A 20,162-nucleotide genomic window follows, 5' to 3' on the forward strand; every position below is an offset into this window, starting at 1 on the left:
AGGCAGACATGAAGGAGGCAGAGGTTGCAGCGAGCCGAGATCGCGCCATTGCATTCCAGCCTGGGTGACAGAGCAAGACCCCATCTCAAAAAGCAGTTTACAAAAATTGACTATGTCTTATGTCTCAAAGTGAGTCAACAAACACCACAGTCATTATTATATAGACCAGGGGTGATGGTAGGACAAGTGGAGGCTCCTAACAGAGCTACAGATTCTTCAAACATCAAGGAATTGGGGCCAGGTGCAGTGGCTCATGCCTGTAATCCCAGCACTTTAGGAGGCTGAGGCAGGTGGATCAACTGAGGTCAGGAGTTCGAGACTAGACTGGCCAACACGGTGAAACCCTGTCTCTGCTAAAAATACAAAAATTAATCGGGCATGGTGGCGCATACCTGTAATCCCAGCTACTCGGGAGGCTGAGGCAGGAACATAACTTGAACCCGGGAGGTGGAGGTTGCAGTGAGCTGAGATCGTGCCATTGCACTCCAACCTGGGCGACAAGAGCGAAACTCCATCTCAATCAATCAATCAATCAATCAAGGAATTATATGGAAAGGAATTATACAGAAATGGTAAAAGAAAAGAAAAAAGTTAGATTGGTGAACAAAGTGCAAAGAAGTCAGCAAAACAAGGAGGAGGCTCAAAACCAGAACTTGCTTTTTGGGATATGAATTTCTCTGTAAGGAATCCTCTCCCTGTGCCCCCATAGCAATCCACAGGAAGTGGAGAACATTTTGCCTTTTCCCCCTGTGCCGCCCCAGGTTGCAGTCAGTGCTTCCCATTGCAGAGCCAGCGACCAAGGGAGCTGGAAAATGCTAGTTCCTTTTTATAGAGGGAAGAGTAAAGAAGAGTTAACGCACAGAGGGGTTAACTATCTTTTTGTTCCTGATTTGTAACTTTATTATATTGTGATCAGGGAATGTGATCTACATAATAATGACTGTGGTGTTTGTTGACTCACTTTAAGACATAAAACAGTCAATTTTTGTAAAAAAAAATTTTTTTTTTTTTTTTTTTTGAGATGGAGTCTTGCTCTGTCACCCAGGCTGGAATGCAATGGCGCAATCTCGGCTCACTGCAACCTCCACCTCCCGGGTTAAGCTATTCTCCTGCCTCAGCCTCCTGAGTAGCTGGGACTACAGGCATGTGCCACCACTCCTGGCTAATTTTTTATTTTTAGTCGAGGTGGGGTTTCATCATGTTGGCCAGGCTGGTCTCAAACACCTGACCTCAAGTGGTCCACCTGCCTCGGCCTCCCAAAGTGCTGGGATTACAGGTGTGAGCCACCACGCCCAGCCAATTTTTGTAAATGTTCTAAGTGTTGTTGTGTATTCTTCATTTGTGTGTGTGTGTGTGTGTAGTGTTCCACATATTTCCATAAGATTTGGATCATTAATTGTGTTATTTGCACAATAAAAATAAATCTTTTTGAGTCATATGACTATTTTGTCTGCATGAAGTCAGTTTTTGAAAGAGGTTTTTACCAGCCTGGCTCAGTGGCTTATGCCTATAATCCCAGCACTTTGGGAGTCCGAGGAGGGCAGATCACCTGAGGTCGGGAGTTTGAGACCAGCTTGACCAACGTGGGGAAACCCCGTCTCTACTAAAAATGCAACATTAGTCGGGTGTGGTGGTGCATGCCTGTAATCCCAGCTACTCAGGAGGCTGAGGCAGGAGAATCACTTGAACCTGGGAGGCGGAGGCTGCAGTAAGCCCAGATAGCACCATTGCACTCCAGTCTGGGCAACAAGAGTGAAACTCCATCTCAAAAAAAAAAAAAAAAAAAAAAGAGATTTAAAAAAAATCTCTCATTATGATTATGGATTTGTCAAATTCATATGTCATTTATATGGAGAATAGTCTATAAAGGAACATTAATGGAAATAGTTGGAAGGATGGTGCGGTGGTCTGGGTGAGACATGGTGGTAGCTTGGCCTGAGATGGTAAGAATGTGGAGAGAAAGGGAAAGAAAGCAATTAATCCTGATTATTAGGTTTCTGGTGTGGACAACTGACTGCATGATTGGTGGTACCAATTACCAAACGGCATGCCACTGACCAGTGTTCTTCCTTGAGCAGATTACATAAACTCTCTGGATTCTATTTTCTTATTTATAAAAATGGGTATAACAATAGATTGTATTTCATAGTGTCACTGTGATGGTGAAAAGAGTTAATATATGTAAAGTTCTTAGCACAATATTTAAGTCATTGTTCAATATATGCTTTTGTTATTACCAATTAGGATATAGTTAAAGGAGGAAAGCTTTGGGTTTGTTCGAGGCGGGAAATGAAGTTTTTCTATGGGGGCTCATGATGTGTGAGTTGTTTTATAAGTAATCTTTCAGTAAAGAGGGTCTGAGTCATCTTCACAAATGCTGCCAGGGCTGAAAGAGAATGGAAGTGAGAGAAGACCACCGGAAGGTCAAAGGTAACTTTCAACAAGTGGCAGAATGCAGGAAAGATTTTCTTAAGGTTGGGAAGGTAAATAATGGTTTCAGGCCGAGAACGAGAAGACGTTTTACAAAGAGGTGAAATAGCTGATTCTACTTACTTTCCTGTTTATTTTTGTTTTTTCAGTGTTGCAGTGTGATTGATTCTGGGTATGGAAGCCAGCCATCCCCAAAGGCTGCAGGAGAGCACGACTCTGGAAAAAAATGATGGCAATTAACAGAGTAGCAGGAACTTGCAGAACAACAGTAACTTACCTCAAGTGTGACTTATCATATGATTAGTAAACAGATTACACTAGCGACAGTTGTTAAGAAGTCTGTTTTAAATTTTTGGTGCAAAAGGAAAAAGTGATTAACTTGACAAAGATTCATAAGCACATATGTTTCCAGCTCTGAGCTGTGGGGCAGAATGAAAACTGAAGTTGTGAATTCTATAGTATTCACTGCCTTGGCAGATTTCAGTGTGAGATTATGCATGACTACACCCCTCCCACAAGTTTACACAGGCTTAGGAATTTTCTTATTAAAGCTGTTATGCAACCTGCATTTTAGCAAGGGCATACAAACGCATGGAAAGAATATTCCCATACACAAATCTTTTGTTTAACTTTTGTTTTTGTTTTTGAGACAGAGTCTCGCTCTATCGCCCAGGTTGGAGTACAATGGTGTGATCTCGGCTCACTGCCACCTCTGCCCCCAGGTTCAAGTGATTCTCATGCCTCAGTCTCCTGAGTAGCTGGGATTACAGGCATGTGCCACCATACCTGGCTAATTTTTGTATTTTTGGTAGAGACAGAGTTTCACCATGTTGGCTAGGCTGGTCTTGAAATCCTGACCTCAGTTGATCCACCCATGTTGGCATCCCAAAGTGCTAGGATTACAGGCATGATCCACCGTGCCCATCCCCCATACACAAATCTTGACTTATCTGTATCCCCCTTCACTGGGTTAGTGCTGAGTTGCTTTTTCTTTTCTATATTTTTAAGGAGAAAGACATTGCTTTAAGCCTACTATAATTGACGCCGTCTTTCATTAACCAGTTTTAGATCTATCACAAATAAATTATAAGCTAGATTCAATTATGAAGCCATTAACACACTTCCCATAAATGGAAAATGAAAAGCAAGTTTTGTGTAAAGGTAGGAGATTAACATACACTTTTATGTCGTTGACTTCCAGAAATCCCAGTTAAACTACCAGTAAATAGATATTTTAAGGCTTAAACCCAATAGATGGCAAGAGCTGAAGAAGGGACAATTTTGGAAGCTGGAAAACAGATGAACACATAGTGATAGAATGAGCAGATGTGAGAAGTTTAAATCCCATCAGGCAGAAGAGAAAACTAAAAACTAATCTGATTTACAGCATATCTGAAGACTTGGAAACTAATGGCAGCAGGTCCCTGAAGAAGTGAGGGTAAAAGGGATATGGACTAAATAAGGAGGATTGTTTGGAAGTATTCTTTAGGAGGAATTGGATTGGATCCCTAGCCTTCTCCCCAGATCTGTGCAGCATCCCAGAGACTGCACCTTCCTTAACCGGCAAAAGAGTGGTAGCTTATTTTCAGAATGGAGTAAAATACATGGTTCTACACTAGAAGAACACCAGTGCACTTGAGTGTGAGAGAACAGTACTAAAAATAGAGGATTAAGTGAATTTATGCATATTAGCTTCTGGGATACCCCATACCATATCCATCTTTTCCTTCTCTGGGCCAACAACACTGAAAGTTAGACCTTCACCCTCCAGGCAGGATATGGAGTCTTCTCTGGGAAATATGCTTGGTCCATTATGAAAGACCTAACCTTGGAAAGATATTGACATCAGAAGTTCCCTCAGTAGACCCAGCCCACCCTGATGCTCTTACAGTGAAACCCACATCAGAGCAGCCCAGCTCTCATATTCTCAGGGCTTCCAGCCAGTGTTTCAGCATCTCACTCTTAAATATTATCAGATACAAAGATGATAAGGTATGTGAGGAAAGCCTTTAACTCGGAAGATAGAAAATGAATAAAGAAAAAAAGTAATGTTAAGGAAATAAAGATAAAATAAAAGTCAAACATCTCACAAAGAGAAGCTACTATAACCACAAAACAAGAAAAGAATTCTATGCAAAAATAAACAAGCAAATAAATAAATGGAACAAAACGCATACAGAAGGTCTTGAAAATTAAATACATAGCGGAAAGGAATATTTTATTTTCTTTCTTTGTTTCTTTTTTTGAGACAGGATCCTTCTCAGTTACCCAGGCTGTAGTGCAATGGTATGATCATAGCTCACTGCAGCCTGGACCTCCTGGATTTAAGCAATCTTCCCACCTAAGCTCTCTGAGTAGCTGGGACTACAAGTACATGCCAGTATGCCCGCCTAATTTTTTTTATGTTTTGTAGAAATGAGTCTCACTATGTTGCCTTAGTTGGTGTCAAACTCCTGGGCTCAAGTGATTCTACAGTCACAGCCTCCCAAAGTGCTGGGATAATAGATGTGAGCCAATCCACCCAACTAGAAATTAATATTTTCAATAGAAAGCTCAGAATATAAAGTGGAGAATTTTTCCAGCAAAAAGAAAAGGGAATGGAAAATAGGAGATACAAATGTAAGACAATTAGGAAATTGGTCAAGGGTGTTAGTGTCTGACATGGTCTGGCTCTGTGTCCACACCCAAATCTCATCTTGTAGCTCCCATAATTCCCATGTGTTGTGGGAGGGAGCCAGTGGGAGATGGCTGAATCATGGGGATGGGTCTTTCTCGTGCTGTTCTTGTGATAGTGAATGGATCTCACGAGATCTGATGGTTTTAAAAAATGGGAGTTTCTCTGCACAAGCTCTTTGTTTTTGCCTGCTGCCATCCATGTAAGATGTGACTTGCTCCTCCTCACCTTCAGCCATGATTGTGAAGCCTCCTCAGCCATGTGGACTGTAAGTCCAATTAAACCTCTATCTTTTGTGAATCGCCCAGTCTTGAGTACGTCTTTATTAGCAGCAGAAAAATGGACTAATAGAGCACCCAAAAGAAAAAAATGAAGAGAAGTTAATAATCTGAATTTCCAGACAGAAAAATGTATTAAGTGAATACAGTCTTAGGCTAATGCACACATTGTGAAATTTCAAGCATTGAAGGCAAAGAGAAGATCCTGCAAGATTGTAGAAAGGCGAAAAATACACAGGTCATATACACAGGATCAGCAATTTATGAGAATAAAAATGTTCCCCAAAACTTAGGGAAAGGCAATTGTTCTGTAGTCATAATAAGAAGTAGCTATCAAAAACTGGTTTTAAACCCATGTAATCAATCAACACAATTCCCCTCAATGTACACACTTTTACAAGCCAACTCATCAGATCAGGTCTTTGTTTCTGAAAAACAGCCAGTGGTAGATGAACTCACTCCTGTAAAAACACCTTTGAGTGGTGAACAATCAACAAAGTTTCCCTTAAGGAATTGTGATTCTGCAAATGATAACATCCTAATGCAGTCTCTGAACTCCCTGAACTCATCATGCTTCCTCAAAACTCTAGTACCCTGCTCTGCATGGAAAGACTGTTTCTGAGCATCATAGCTCTCACTGGAGCAAGGAGTAAATTCAGCTTTGTCCTTTTATTTCAGATACTAAGTGGTGATCTCATCATCTTTTGGCATAGACTTTTAACTTGTGAACAGGAGTACTGGCTACAAAGCAATGGAGAAAAATGTTAAGAGAAAATAGTTAATGACCTAGAATTCTACTCCCAACCAAATTAGGACTTAAACACAAAAATCGGAAAAAAAAAAATTAAAAAAAAGACATTTCCAGACATGCAAGGTTTCATACAATTAATTTACTGCTCATGTACTCTTTCTTGGGAAGTCACTGAAGGAAACCAAGCAAGAGGAAGATATGGATTACTAGAAATATGAGATCCAATACAGGAAAAAAGCAGAGGACAGCCCCAGGATGATGGTAAAGAGAGATCCCAGCATGGTATCTGGTTCATGCTGCAGCTTGTATAAATTATCTTGTGCTGCATAACAAACCAACTCAAAACGCAGTGGCTTACAACAACCATCTATTTAGTTCATAATTTTGCTAGGCGGTTCTTCTGGCTGATCTTAGCCAGGCTCACTCATGCATCTGTGGTCAGTTGGCAGTTTCGCTGGGGCTGACTGCTTCCAGATGGCCTCAGTCAAATGCCTGACACGTGTCTTGGTGTTGGCTGCGGTGATGGGATGACTGGACTATGCTTCTCTCCTCATCAGGAAGGTGAGCCTAGTTCATCACATGATAGCAGAGGTCCAAGAGCCCAAACCACAAGGACTCTTCAAGCCTCTACTGTGTCGTATTTCATTGGTCAAAGCAAGTCACATGGTCAAGGTCAGAGCAAAAGTAGAAAGTACACTCAGAATCACAGAGCAAAGGAACACAAACACAAGAAAGGGAATCACTGCTATTGTTGCTGTTGCTGGCCTTCCTTTTTTTTTTTTTTTTTTTTTTTAAAGTAAGGATGAGGTCTTGTTTTTATGCCCAGGCTGGTCTAAAACTCCTGGGCTCAAGTGATTCACCCGCTATGGCCTTCCAAAATGTTGGGATTACAGATGTGCACCACCATGCCTGGCCTTATTTAATATTTAGTTTTTTATTAGCTGTTTCCCCTAACAGAATGTAAAGTCCCACGTGGGCAGCCTTATTTGTCGTATTTGTCCCCAAGTGCCGAAAACAGGGTCTGGTGCACAGTAACTACTAATCTGTTTCTTTAGAATAAATTAATAAAAACAAAAAATACACAGCGAAGGGAAAAAAAAACAAAGCAACTCTTTATAGTGGCTGCTTTGGGAGAGGAATTCAGAACTTGTCAGGAGTGGAAGAGCAGGAGAAACGAACTAACTTTTACTTCTTTAGGTCCCCGTCTTCCAATCCCTACAGCTTTCAGGGTCCAAGTGTTGGTCTCCACAGCATTGCACACTCACAGGGATCCATGAGAGTGTAGAAGGGAAATGTGAGAACTATTTATCTACGATTTTTTTTCATGTCAGATGGGCAAAGTGCTGACATTGTGGCGAGGTTTGAGGATGGCACATCCCACACTTGAATGTGAACACCTAATCATCATGCTTATGAACTGCAAAAGCATCAAAATATTTGTTTGGTTTCTTCCTAAGAGAAAAAAGGCATTAATATTTAATTTATAGATTTTGAGTACATGCTTATAATTTATAAATTATATTCTAATGCATGCTCAGTGATTTTGTTGACAAGAGTATGGAATCAAAGACATTTGGTCTGAAGAAGTTTAGTTACAGACTAATAGCCCATAGGTCTTGTAAATGGTGAACATGTTTGACCTGTCTTGTACTGTTTTAAAATGGTTTGAATAAAATCCAGAGATCTCACACAAAATTCCACATTTCTGGCTGTTTTTGGGATGCTAGAGGAGCTGGCATTGCTGGTCCTGTGATTTGCTGGAGCTGGAGAGCATGTGCACGTTTAGAGGTGTGTGTGTGTGTTTGTGTGTGTACGTGTGCTCTTGTGCACCAAGGTCTTCCTAATGGCTTCCTTTGGGTTCTCATATTCAGTTCACTTCACTAATTTATCAGCCTGGCCTTGCAGACATTTTAGTTTATTGCCCTTTTCTGACAGTTTCTCAACATCAGTCAAATCATTTGTGCCTGCTAGCAGTGAAAGTGATGAGATTTGCTAATAATGTCGCCCAGGCTGGAGTGCAGTGGCCGGATCTTAGCTCACTGCAAGCTCCGCCTCCCAGATTTACGCCATTCTCCCGTCTCAGCCTCCCAAGTAGCTGGGACTACAGGCGCCCGCCACCTCGCCCTGCTAGTTTTTTTTTGTATTATTTTAGTAGAGACGAGGTTTCACCGTGCTAGCCAGGATGGTATCGATTTCCTGACCTCGTGATCCGCCCATCTCGGGAATGAGATATTCTCATTCCTGCTTTTACTATATGTACGTATATCTGTGTGTGTGTGTGTGTGTGTGTGTGTGTATTCCTTTACCATCTCTATATTTCACTATGCAAACCATGGTGATCGATGTGATAAAGCAGTACCTACAAGAAGTTCCTAGGAAGCTATAGTTACATATGTAACAAAGGAGGACTACACGTAATTAGAATATCAAGGTACAAAACTGTCGACTGAAGATCAGTGGTTGTCAGCCTGCTTTCAGCCAGGACACACCTGAGGAATGGTGATTCACAAGGACACACTCCCCTGTTAAGCCCGGTTTCTGGTGTGTCAACACATGCCCTGTTATTCTTACTCACCAGGACTGAATGTGAGTGTAGTGTTAGGGTAGCAGTAGCTCTCAAATCAGCCTTTAAAAAGAAAATTACAGGCCGGGCGCGGTGGCTCAAGCCTGTAATCCCAGCACTTTGGGAGGCTGAGGTGGTGGATCACGAAGTCAGGAGTTCGAGACCAGCCTGGCCAATATGGTGAAACCCCGTTTCTACTGAAAAATACAAAAATTAGCCAGGCGTGGTAGCGCGGTCCTGTAGTCCCAGCTACTCAGGAGACTGAGGCTGGAGAATCGCTTGAACCCGGGAAGCGGAGGTTGCAGTGAGCCAAGATCGTTCCATTGCACTCCAGCCTGGGCGACAGAGTGAGACTCCATCTAAAAAAAAAAAAGAAAAGAAAAGTGAAATTAGTATTCCAAAGTCACAACTACTAAATAACAAATCCAAGATTCAAACCCAGGTTTAATTCCAAAAGCAATGGTCTTTACTAACTAATATCCCCCACATTCCAAAAAACAAAACAAAACAAAATCTCTTCATAAGATATTGAAATTTCTCCAATAATATGTTTCCAACAAATGATTTAGTTGTCAGTGAAAATAAACTACAAAATCAATATATTCTACTACAGCCAATGGAGAAGTTAAAGATGTCTTCAGCCACATTAATAGAGGGAAAACTCCAAAGGGTGCCCCAGAGCAGAATTCAGTACAGGCTTAAGTACAACGGCCAAGAAAAGCTAAAACCTTAACATTTAAACATTTTTATCAGAGCTTAGAGATAACCTTGAAAAATAATAGACCATTTACTTGTTTCAAAAACGACAGATTGCTTCTTGGTTGCAACTTCTATTCACCGGAGACAAAAAGTAGAGACTAAATGAATTTTTTTTAATACAAGATCAAAACTCCAGTTTCACTCATGCAGTAGGAGGCTTTCCAATATGACCAAGGGGCACTGTTGGACAAAAGAGACATACACAGTTTAAAGCCTCAGGCCCCACTCACAGGAAGTTTATCATTCACTAGAGGAGCGGAGGAGTCTACCTCTGGGTGCAAGAAAGTACTAGGTCAAATGAGGCGCTATTCCAAAGGGTCCTGACAGCCAGGAAGAGAATTTTGGACTGACAGCTGTCAAAAAGGGAGTTTGGGGCAGCAAAGGGTTAAGAGGCCACTCTGTGCCCAGGCCGCAATAAACTCAGTGTGTGTACTACTGAGAAAAAGAGATGTGGTAAGCAGAGGCTTTCACAATGAGATAAGGTAAGAGGCTTAAATAAATTAATCGAAATGGTTCTGAACATGATAAGATGTAGGGTTTAGATGAAAGAGGGTGAGGCAGCTGCTAAAAAAGAAGAGATGTACATATTTCTCCAGCAGAAACAGGTTATGCAATCCAGGGCAGCTTGTACAATGGAAGGAAAACATGTTAATTAGATGGAAAATGTGCTGTCTATTATGGGTGTGTGTGTCTTGGGGGGCAGAATTATAAGTGAAAAATCAAAGATGAGCTCCTAAGCAGAGCTTTCATGGGGTGATACAAGGGAGGTTTTGTAGTTTACTTTTACAATTTTTCTATTTTTTTCTAATTGAATAAATAATACACAAATACATTTTCCTTGAAATAGTTACACAATTTATAGGTCAAAATGAAGTCCCCTTTGACCGTCTCTCAACCTTACCCTGCTAAATCCCAACACCCTCCCCAGTGTATCTTTTTGGGAAATCGGGAGTACAAGCATATGTAGTACTTTAGCATGATGAACAAAATTAAAAAAAAAAAATTATAAAAAAAAACAGGAAAAGGAAAGCTTGCAGTAATCCTAACACTAACACCCTTTTCTTAAGCAGAGGCTGTGTTAGTTACAGATAAGCTATTAGATTAGCTCATTCAGCAAATGTACTGTGAGCAACTACGAAGTACCAGGAACTGGGAATACAACAATGACCTCAAGGAGAGCATAACCACTTCCAAGGCTGGCATCATTTCCCACAATATACTGATAAGGAAAGTGAGACTCAGAAAAATTACACAACTCACCCAAGGTTACTGCAAGTTAAGTGGTAGTGCTGCGATTCAAATTCTGGCCCTCCTTCTACAACTGTCTTCAAAGCCTGGCTCTCCTTCTACAACTATCTGATGGTTTTTAAACCATTTGTTATAAAAGCAGAAGTCTTTTTAAATTTTTTAATGAAAATATGATAAAATTACTATATTGTAGTTCAATATAGAGAAAACAAATGTAAAAGTGGATGTGCTCTGTTTCATTTGAAGTGGCCTACTCAGAAAGATGATTTTGTTTTTATTAAGAGGACTGGAAGGGATTGCTTATATGAAATACCCCAAAGGCCCAAGTCTTCTATTGCCAAACAGCTTTAGGTGTAACTACCAGGCATCATTGGTAGAGATCATCAGGGCTAATGAATTACAAACTGGGCAGTGCGTGAGAATTACAGATTCCTGTCTTCCTCTGGCTACTTGTGACTCTCCATTGCTAATTTTGAAATCAATGGGATTCAGAGATCAGCAGTTGTTAAAAGCTACGCTTTGGTAACTCTGATGATCAGGCAGATTTGAGAAGCGATTCTAGTACAACTTGTTGTTTTGCTTAATTCCTTTCCTTTAGGGATCCTGCTTTGCCACCCCATCCTCCACCTGTTCTTTCAATCTAGAAACAACTGACCAGACTTGTGCTGTAGAGACACTGTATGGAACGCCCAGCTCTTGTGGATTACCGTCCTGGAACGTCTTGGTTTCCTTCCTTCTGCTCTGATTTTTTATTTCTACTCACCCTTCAGTTATGAACCACATAATCCTTTCTAGAATGATACAGGTCTGGTTATTCCTACCCCTGCTCTAATCATTGCTTCCTAATTACCACTTTAACTTTACATCTATCATTGGTGAAATTTCAAATTCCCTCCCAGGTGAAAAATACCAAGGATTTTTTTTTTTTTTTTTGAGACGGAGTCTCGCTCTGTTGCCCAGGCTGGAGTGTAGTGGCCGGATCTCAGCTCACTGCAAGTTCCGCCTCCTGGGTTTACGCCATTCTCCTGCCTCAGCCTCCCGAGTAGCTGGGACTATAGACGACCGCCACCTCGCCCGGCTAGTTTTTTTGTATTTTTTAGTAGAGACAGGGTTTCACTGGGTTAGCCAGGATGGTCTCGATCTCCTGACCTCGTGATCCGCCTGTCTTGGCTTCCCAAAGTCCTGGGATTACAGGCTTGAGCCACCGCGCCCGGCCTAATACCAAGGATATTTCATGTGGCATCTACACTTCTTTTCCTGATGGTGTGTCCTAGTAGGACTCCACGTGCCTCTGCTGCATGAATCTTCCCAGATTAATCCCAGCTTCTTGTTCTCAGGACACTACTGTCTAGTGCAGCAATCATTTTTATAATATCCCCCAGTGAGCAATTATTCAATGTCTGCTTATGTCCAATAATAGAAAACTCGTTTTAGGAAAGAGCCTGTTCTACTGTTGAAGAATAGTAGCTGCTTTAAAGAAAGATTCCACCAGATCTTGAGCTAAACCTAGCTTTTCTGTACCTTCCGTCCACTGGTTCTTCCCTCCTGAACAGTGGTTCTCAATGTGGTTCAGCCCCAGCAGCAATAGCTTCACCTGGCAACTTGTTAGGAATGCAGTTCTCAGGCTCCACCCTAGACCTACTGAAGAGAAACTCCGGGAAAGATGCTTAGGGATACAGCCCCCGAGGGATCTGATGGACTCAAGTTTGAGACCCTCTGCATTAGAAAGCAAAGCTTCTCCCAGACCACTGGTCTGGATACTTTTAGCCTGGCCTGGAGTTTGGGATCACAGTGATACTACATCTCTTGTCGACTCAATCCCCAAAAGACACTTTAGTTTTCCAGTGTAGTTTACCTCTTGGTCTAAGGGCATAATATTGATTGTAGCCTTTGGAGGGGGTGGAAACAAGTGAAGCTTTCAGTTTTCTGTTTCTAATCGTGTTTAGGCTTTCCTGGGGACAAAATATTCTTTAGGCTTTTTGACACCATTGGCCAGTCACACAAAGCAGTCAATATATTTCTAGCATAAACATAGAATACTAGTTTTTGATACACAGTGTGTCGTGTATATATTTAACGGATAGATGGTTTGGAATACCTGGGAGCTAGGAGGGTTAGTTTTGGTCAATATCAGGGGTTGTTAATCAAAAGGACTTCATGAGGGCTGTGAGAATTATGGTGAACTTTGATAGATGGAAGTAATGCAATTAGGTTATCAATTAGTTATGCTGGAGTTCATCAAAAGAGAGATAATCCTAGGTGAGCCTAACTTTTAGAAGATAACTTTTGGCCAGGCATGGTGGCTCACACCTGTAATCCCAGCACTTTAGGAGGCCAGGGCAGGAGGATTGCTTGAGCCCAGGAGTTCAAGACCAGCCTGGGCAAAATAGAGAGACTCCATCTCTACAGAAAAATATTTGAAAATTAGCAGGGTGTGGCAGTGTGTGCCTCTAGTCCCAGCTACTAAGAGGCTGAGGTGGGAGGATTGCTTGAGCCTAGGAGGTCAAGGCAGCAGTGAGCTGTGATTGTACTACTGTACTCCAGCCTGGGCAACAGAGTGAAACTCTGTCTCAAAAAATAAAAATAAAAATAAGAAGAAGGTAACTTTCTTGAAGGTGAAGACTCAGAGAGACTCTGCTGGCATAGAAGAAATCAAACAGTCCTTGAGAAGAGGTATGAGTAGCTACAGGAGCCACTTGGTAAGAAGCTGAGGGTGACCTCTTAGAGCTGAAAGCAGCCCCTGACTGAGAGTTAGCAAGAGTTAGCAATGACCTTGGTCACTGTCTTAGTCTGACTGTGCTGCTATGACAGAACACCTTAGTCTGGTCAATCTAGAAACAACAGAAATTTATTTCTCACAGTTCTGGAGGTTGTGACAGCGAAGATCAAGGTGCCTGCTGACTCAGTGTCTGGTGAGAGCCTACTCTTCATAGACAGGCCCCTTCTCTTTGCCAAAGGGCAAAAAGGGCAAACAAGCTCTCTATGTACTCTTTTATAAGGGCACTAATTCCGCCCTCATGACCTACTCACGTCCCAAAGTTCCCGCCTTTTAATAACATCGCTTTGGGAGTTAGAGTTTCAACATATACATTTGGGAGGGGGGAATGCATACATTTAGACAATAGCAATCAACGTACTGCAAGGAAATGAACTGTGCCAACTACCAGTGCACCTGGAAGAGGACCCTGAGCCTCATATGAGGTCATGGCTTCAGCTTACAACTCCATGTCTGAGCTGGTGAGACCCAGAGCAGAGGATGGAGGTAACCCACACCTGCACACTTGACCCGCAGAAACTATGAGAGAACACATTTGTTTTTAGCCACTATGTTTGTAATAATCTGTCATGCAGCAATAGAAAAGCAATGTACTACACGTCAGCAAATTGTTGCAGTCAAAGAAAAATGTTTCTGTAGTTGCCACTGTGCCCCACAAATGGTGAATATTTAATAAGCCTTGACTGTAGATGTAATTTTGGATGACCATGGTTGGAAAGGAAGGTGATGAGGGGTAAGGGTCCTGTTGAGAAAGAGGAAGAAGTTATGTGCTGCTTTGTGAGAGGGCATGGTTAGTGATGCGCATGTGGCTACCTGAGAAAGGCCTCAAGCCCCGTGTTCTTTGAGGACCACTTAGGAATATTGGAGAGATGTTTCAAGACCCAGTCGGTAGGGGATTGAGGCACCAGTGGTGGAAGCAGTCTCAGGTAAAGTGGAAACTGAGGACATCTGCAAGGCCACACTCATTGAGTCAGGAGGGTTTTCCTCCAGGTAGGAAGATAAAATCTTGTCCATAGACCAGCTGTGGATCCTGACAATGCAGCAGTCAGTAAAAAGGGCTCCTGCACCCGCTGAGTAATGAGGCAGCGTTTCTCTCTCAGACTCACCCCGGGCGCTGTCCTCTGAGCAGATGCTTCCCCCATCAGACTCACCTGGGGCGCTGTCCTCTGAGCGGATGCTTCCCCCATCAGACTCACCGGGGGCACGGTCCTCTGAGCGGATGCTTCCCCCATCAGACTCACCCGGGGCACGGTCTTCTGAGCGGATGCTTCCCCCATCAGACTCACCCGGGGCGCTGTCCTCTGAGAGGATGTTTCCGCCATCAGATTCACCCGGGGCGCTGTCCTCTGAGAGGATGCTTCCTTCCCCTGCCACAGACTCGAGCAGGATCTGTAGTGTCCCTCTGCCTGACTTGCAGCTCAGGGATGTCCTGTACTCAAAATTCCTCTTGCCAGCTGAATGAACTCCATCACCTTCCCTCTGACCATTATCTTATTAAAAACCTCTTCCTGAATTGACCTCATCAAAGCCTTACCACTAATTTCTGCTGGTTTTGACCTAAATAGGGTCAACCTCAAACATGGTCCACAACTGCTCTGATTTCACCAAACTGAATTCTTGTTAATTTGACTGAATAGGACCCTTTTCAAAAAGAACACATCGTTTAGGAATTGACTGACCGAAAACAATTAATGGGTGAACAGCTTTCATACAGTTTGAACTTAGGATAATCTGAAGTGGCAGAACATTGACTAAATTATTAAAATTGTGTATTGAGAACATACAACAAAGAAAGTGCTGTATCACACACTATGGAGATTCGGAAAGTGGAAGGTGTGGTTTATTTTCATCTCATCTTATTTGGTAGATAAAATAGAACATAAGAAATTAACAACACAAATCACACATAATAAGTTAATATGGCAAAACAAGAGGCTGATTACCAATGAATGACAAGGATACAAACTTCGATACAAGTTCTATAAGGACCAAATCACAGTGAGCTCTTTGGATCAGGAAACTTCCAGGAGAAGAAGAAAATAAATTAAAAAAAATTTTTTAAAAGAGACACAGTCTCACTATGTTGCTGAGACTGGAGGTGAACTCCTAGGCTCAAGCAGTCCTCCTGCCTCAGCCTCTTAAGTAGCCTGGGATTGTAGGTGTGTGCCTTTGTGCCTGGTAAGAAGTAAAATTTTGATCCGGATTTTAAAGCATAGGCAATGGAATGGGCTGAATATTGCCCCCACCCCCAAATTTAGATGTTGAAGTCCTAACCCCTAGTATGCCAAATGTGACTGCCTTTTGTATATTTTGAGATAAAATCTGCTATGGTTTGAGTGTGTCCTTTCCAAATTTTAAGTGTTGCCAATGTTATCGTATTAAGAGGTGGGACTTTTAAGAGGTCATTAGACCACGAGGTCTCCTTCCCCATGAATGGAATGAGGTGCCCTCATAAAAGGGCTTGATGAAGGGAGTTTGTCCTTTTTCGTCCTTCTGCCTTCTGCCCCGTGAGGACACAGCGTTCCTCCCCTCTGGAGGTCATGGCATTCAAGACGCCATCTTGGAAGCAGAGATAGGACCCTTACCAGAAAATGAACCTGCCTGTGCCTTCATCTTGATCTTGGCCCAGTCTCCAGACTGCTAAAAATAAGTTTCTGTTTTTTTCTTTCCTTTCTCTTTTTCTTTTCTTTTCTTTTTTTTTTCTTTTTGAGACGGAGTCTCGCTCTGTCTCTCAGGCTGGAGTGCAGTGGCCCGATCTCAGCTCACTGCAAGCTCCGCCTCCCGGGTTTAAGCCATTCTCCTGCCTCAGCCTCCCGAGTAGCTGGGACTACAGGCGCCCGCCACCTCGCCTGGCTAGATTTTTGTATTTTTTTTAGTAGAGACGGGGTTTCACCGTGTTAGCCAGGAGGGTCTCCATCTCCTGACCTCGTGATCCGCCCGTCTCGGCCTCCCAAAGTGCTGGGATTACAGGCTTGAGCCACCGCGCCCGGCCTTTTTTTTTTTTTTTTAACAAATTATCCAGTCTGTGGTATTCTGTTAAAGCAGCACAAACAAAGACAGGGTCTATAAAGGGACAATTAGGTTAAAATGAAGTCATTAGTGTGGGCCCCATCTAATATAACTGGTGTCCTCATGAAAAGCACAAATTAAGACAGACACACAGAGAGGAAAGACCCTGTGAGGATACAGGGTGAAGATGGCCATGTACAACCCCAAGAGAGGCCTCAAAAGAGATGAACCTTGTGGACACATTGGCCTTGGATTATAGCCTTCAGAATTGTGAGAACAACTTCTGTCGTTTAAGCCACCCAGTCTGTGGTACTCCATTACAGCAGCCCTACCAAAGCAATACGGGAAATATCTGGTAACATTTACTCTTTTGAATATAGGGAATTAACTAATTCTATAAGACAAAGAGGGGATACAGGGAACATTAGAAGAGATTGGATAAAAACAAGAAGATGAATTTCAGTAAATAGTGGAGATAGCAATAAGAGGATAAGAAAAAGTGGCCAGGCACGGTGGCTCACGCCTGTAATCTCAGTACTTTGGGAGGCCGAGGTGGGCAGATTGCGAGGTCAGGAGATCGAGACCATCCTGGCTAACACAATGAAACTCCGTCTCTACTAAAAATACAAAAAATTAGCCGGGCATGGTGGCGGGCGCCTGTAAGTCCCAGCTACTCCGGAGGCTGAGGCAGGAGAATGGCGTGAACCCAGGAGGCAGAGCTTGCAGTAAGCCGAGATCGCACTACTGCACTCCAGCCTGGGGGACAAAAAAAAAAAAAAAAAAAAAAAAAAATGCACCAGGGATCCCCAACATGAACTTTTGCTGAGGAAAGCAAATCAAGATTACTTACTCCAACAGGGATACCTTTGTCTTGAGACAGTGGAGAGAACTTCATGAGCTCAATGAGAAAGAGGCAAGGAAGAAGCAGGAGAGAACGTTAGGGAAGTGAATGGAATGAAACTAAAAGGAAATGAGAAGCACTATGGAGATACCTCAGTTACTGGAGACAGAATACAGGAAGGGAAAGTAACATGAATCCCAAGATTAAAGAAAGTAAAACATGAAGAATGTGAGGGAGTAAAAGGAGTTCGAAGGAAACCTGGAGGAGTTAAAAACAAACCATACACATATGCGCCAAGTGTTATGTAAGTGAGAAACAGGTCACTGAGAGAGCATTAGATCATTCAAACTTGGAGTCACAGTTTATGGGGATCAGAAAACAAAGGAAATAGGGTTTAATTTTAAAATAAGAAACAGGCGAGGCCAGGCGCGGTGGCTCAAGCCTGTAATCTCAGCACTTTGGGAGGCGGAGACGGGCGGATCACGAGGTCAGGAGATCGAGACCATCCTGGCTAACACGGTGAAACCCTGTCTCTACTGAAAAATACAAAAAACTAGCCGGGCGAGGTGGCGGGCACCTGTAGTCTCAGCTACTCGGGAGGCTGAGGCAGGAGAATGGCGTAAACCCGGGAGGCGGAGCTTGCAGTGAGCTGAGATCCGGCCACTGCACTCCAGCCTGGGCGACACAGCGAGACTCCGTCTCGGAAAAAAAAAAAAAAAAAAAACAAAGAAAGAAACAGGCTGGGCGCGGTGGCTCACGCCTGTAATCGCAGCACTTTGGGAGGCTGAGGCAGGTGGATCATGAGGTCAGGAGTTCGAGACCGACCGACATAGTGAAACTCCATTTTTACTAAAAATACAAAAATTAGCCAGGCATGGCGGCATGTGCCTGTAATCCCAGCTACTCAGAAAGCTGAGGCAGGAGAATCACTTGAACCCAGGACGCGGAGGTTGCAGTGAGCTGAGATCGCGCCATTGCACTCCAGCCTAGGGAACAGAGTGAGACTCCATCTCAAAAAAAAAAAAAAAAAAGGTAAAAGTAAAAATAAAATAAGAAACAAAGTTATACGGGAAGACTGGATTTGGACATCAACTTTTTAAACCTTTCCGGGATCCTGTGAGCCAATAAATTCCTCTTTTTGTCTAAGTTAGTTCAAATTAGGTTACTGCCCTTCAAAACCAACCAAAGTAATAAAATGGAGGAGGAGTGAGACATTTCTTTTTGGCTATGTTGAATAGATGAGATATAATTTACCTAAAGTGTAGTTTACAGACAAGCCAGTCACCACACAGCCCATTTCTGGGGGGAACTGCGGAGCCTGCAGGTCCTACTAAGAAGGTCACCATGTTCTATGCCACGTTCTCTACCCAGCTTCCAGAACCCCTCAGTCCCCAGTTCTCCCAGCTCAGCTGACTAGAATCAGCAATGTGCTCATGATCCAAAGGCCATCAAGTTTTCTATGGGTTTATGGCCCATGAGGAGGCTGAGCATAGAACCTCTGTTTTAATAGGGATACTATTGAGTCAAACAGCCATTATTGCCTAGAAAATTCATGTGGAACTGACAAATTGTGAGTAAGTTGAAGTTCTGAGTTATCAGAAAGGATGAGTGAGCAGTTATGAACAAGCAGAAGCTATAGGTAAGCCAAAATCAAAAGGTATTTATAGGAGAGTTGAAAAACTAGTAGAAATAGGAATGGTAGCAGTACAGATGGAGGGATGCTGAGTCACTGCATCTATGGGATCCCTGAACTTGCCAAGGCAGCAAGATGACTCAGATCGGTGACTCTTCCACTGGATGCTTCTAGTTCCTGAGTGACTTCCAGAGTCCAAGAGGCCCAGCTCGACAGCTTTTCTTGATATGCCAGAAAATTCTTAAAGTTCTTATTTCCATAAATACCGTCATGATACCCCTGCTCCCATCACCCAGATGAACCACTGTTCTTTGTAGTGAAAGAGTCTTAACAAACATCTCAATAATAACATTGGCTAATGCTTATTTAACATGTATTATGTGCCAAGCATTGAGATATTAATTTGATACATTGTACCTCACTTAATTTTCTCAACAATCCTACGAGGCAGGTACATACTATTCTTATCAATTTATGGATGGAGAAACCTAACTTAGAGAGGTTACCTTGCTTGTCCAAGTCACATCTTCTGTGGGGGAGCTAAGTCTGAAGCAGAGACTTAGCTCTGCTAAGTGTAGAGAGTAGAAGTAATTTAAGTCATAAAACAAGAAATGTAGCAACCAGAACCAACAGGGAAAAAAAGACTCATCATGAATATCATGTGTTATAAAATAATCATGTGTCTTGCTGAAACTTCATAAAAGAGAAGTTCTAGGAAGTTCTCCCAAAGCAAGCAGTGGTGAATGGGAATTAATTACTAATTTCAGATACATAATATGTGCCAGATGTATTGTCCTATTTGAACAAATGGTTAAGGAAAATATGTATTCTTTCTAGTTTAATAGTGGCCTCAGTTTTCCTAATTTGCTTCATAAAGTCTTATGCTCTTGACACGGAATTCTCCTACAAAGGGGTTTTTTGAAATCAACCATGGATGTAGAGAAGAGACTACTTTGCATTAAAAAAAAGAGAAATGAAACTGTAGAGTTAAAAAAAAAAAAAAATGTGGCCAGGCACGGTGGCTCACGCCTGTAATCCCAGCACTTTGGGAGGCTGAGACAGGCGGATCATCTGAAGTCAAGAGTTCAAGACTAGCCTGGACAACATGGTGAAACCCTTTCTCTACTAAACGTACGAAAATTAGCTGGCTGTGGTGGCGTGCACTTGTAGTCCCAGCTACTCAGGAGGCTGAGGCAGGAG

General features: G+C 42.5%; 1 long non-coding RNA gene and 1 other non-coding gene across 3 annotated transcripts in view; both read right to left on the reverse strand.

The window, feature by feature from the left end:
• Positions 1-432: 432 nt before the first annotated feature.
• Positions 433-20,162, reverse strand: part of LOC104654390 — a 50,668-nt gene continuing 30,938 nt past the window's right edge. For both annotated transcript variants that reach the window (XR_004053247.1, XR_004053246.1), the window contains 2 exons: positions 2,554-2,646; positions 433-490 (listed from right to left, as the gene is read on the reverse strand). This is a non-coding gene — a long non-coding RNA (uncharacterized LOC104654390). The remainder of the gene's footprint in view (positions 491-2,553; positions 2,647-20,162) is intronic.
• On the reverse strand, positions 7,459-7,562 carry LOC115893400. The gene has a single exon (XR_004053409.1). It is a non-coding gene; the product is annotated as a small nucleolar RNA U13 (small nucleolar RNA).

Source organism: Rhinopithecus roxellana, chromosome 14 (genome assembly GCF_007565055.1).
Source record: "Rhinopithecus roxellana isolate Shanxi Qingling chromosome 14, ASM756505v1, whole genome shotgun sequence".
Classification (NCBI taxonomy): Eukaryota; Metazoa; Chordata; class Mammalia; order Primates; family Cercopithecidae; genus Rhinopithecus; species Rhinopithecus roxellana.